The sequence below is a fragment of the Octopus bimaculoides genome, chromosome 3 (genome assembly GCF_001194135.2).
Source record: "Octopus bimaculoides isolate UCB-OBI-ISO-001 chromosome 3, ASM119413v2, whole genome shotgun sequence".
NCBI lineage: Eukaryota > Metazoa > Mollusca > Cephalopoda > Octopoda > Octopodidae > Octopus > Octopus bimaculoides.
In genome coordinates this window covers 91,335,250-91,337,474 of record NC_068983.1, presented here as the reverse complement: position 1 = coordinate 91,337,474, position 2,225 = coordinate 91,335,250, and positions in this window count along the sequence as shown.

Sequence of the window (2,225 nt, the reverse complement as noted above, 5' to 3'; positions counted from 1 at the left end):
TATGTGTATATATATGTATGTATATGTATTATATATATGTATATGTATATTATCATCATCATCGTTTAACGTCCGCTTTCCATGCTAGCATGGGTTGGACGATTTGACTGAGGACTGGTGAACCAGATGGCTACACCAGGCTCCAGTCTGATTTGGCAGAGTTTCTACAGCTCGATGCCCTTCCTAACGCCAACCATTCGAGAGTGTAGTGGGTGCTTTTATGCACCACTGGCACGAAGGCCAGTTGGGAGGTATTGGCAATAGCCACGCTCGAAATGGTGTATTTTACGTGCCACCTGCACAGGAGCCAGTCCAGCGGTACTGGCAGCAAACTCGCTCGAATGTCTTTTCACATGCTACTGGCACAAGTACCAGGAAGGCGACGTTGGTAACGATCACGCTCAAATGGTGCTATTTGCGTGCCCCCCGGCACGGAAGCAAGACAGCTGTTGCTTTGGCAACATTCACGCTCGGACAGTGCTTTTAGTGATCTACTGATACAGGTGCCATCACGATTTTGCTTTCGCTTGCCCCAAAACGTCTTCGCAAGCTGAATTTAGTGTTCAATGAAGAGACGTTGGCATGGGTGCCAGTCTACAAATTTAGTTCGATTTCGATTTCACTTGCCTCAACAGGTCTTCGCAAGCAGAGTTTAGTGTCCAATGGAGGAATCTTACGCGTAAGTGGGCGGGCTACATCCCAGGTGGAGGCCTTGGATTTTGGTCTCACTTGGTTTGCCGGGTCTTCTCACACACAGCATATTTCCAAAGGTCTCGGTCAGAAGTCATTGCCTCGGTGAGGCCTAATGTTCGGAAGTCGTGCTTCACCACCTCATCCCAGGTCTTCCTGGGCCTGCCTCTTTCAAGAGTTCCTTCAACCGCTAGGGTGTGGCACTTTTTCACACAGCTATCCTCATCCATTCTCGCCACATGTCCATACCAGCGCAATCCTCTCTCTTGCACACCACAACTGATGCTTCTTGGGTTCAACTTTTCTTTCAAGATACTTACACTCTGTCGGGTATGCACACTGACATTACTCATCCATCGGAGCATACTGGCTTCATTCCTTTCGAGCTTACGCATGTCCTCAGCAGTCACGGCCCATGTTTCACTGCCGTGTAGCATGGCTGTTCGTACACATGCGTCATACAGTCTTCTTTTTACTCTGAGTGAGAGGCCCTTTGTCGCCAGCAGAGGTAAGAGCTCTCTGAACTTTGCCCAGGCTATTCTTATTCTAACAGCTACACTTTCAGCGCACCCTCCCCCACTACTAATTTGGTCACCTAGATAACGGAAGTTATCAACCACCTCTAGTTTTTCTCCCTGAAATGTGGCAGACGTTGTTTTCTGCACATTTTCAGTGTTTATTGCACCTGAACATCTGCCACATACAAAAACTAACTTCCGAGTTAACCTTCCTTTGATATTGCTGCACGTCTTAGTGTGCATAGCTTGCACTGGGTACAATTTATACAGTTTCTACCAACACCTTTTCTACAGATCGAGCAGGGCCATCTACTTGAAGGGCTTTGTGTTTTGTCTATCTTCCTACTTATTAGGACTTTGGTTTTAGCTAGGTTGACTCTAAGGCCCTTCGATTCTAGTCCCTGTTTCCACACCTGAAACTTCTCTTCTAGTTCTGATAGTGACTCAGCAATTAATGCAAGGTCATTAGCATAGAGGAGCTCCCAGGGGCATCCTGTCTTGAATTCCTCTGTTATCGCCTGGAGGACTGATAAATAAGACGGGGCTGAGGACAGAACCTTGGTGGACTTCTACCTCTACCCGGAATTCTTCACTGTACTCATTGCCAACCCTCACCTTACTGACAGCGTCTCTGTACATGGCTCGCACAGTTCTCACTAAACATTCTTCTATCCCTAGTTTCCTCATTGACCACCAGGTAACGGATCGGTGGACCCTGTCAAAGGCTTTCTCCATGTCAACGAAAGCCAGGTACAGAGGTTTATCTTTGGCTAGGTATTTCTCCTGAAGCTGTCTTACCAGAAATATAGCATCAGTGGTTCTTTTCCCTGGCACGAACCCAAACTGCATCTCATCTAAACTGACTCGCTCCCTAATTAGTTGGGCTATGACCCTCTCCGTGACTTTCATTACCTAACAACTTGATACCTCTGTAATTATTTGTATCTAAAGCGTCACCATTACCTTTGTAACAGTTGACTATGGTGCTGCTACACCAGTCATTGGATATGACTCCTT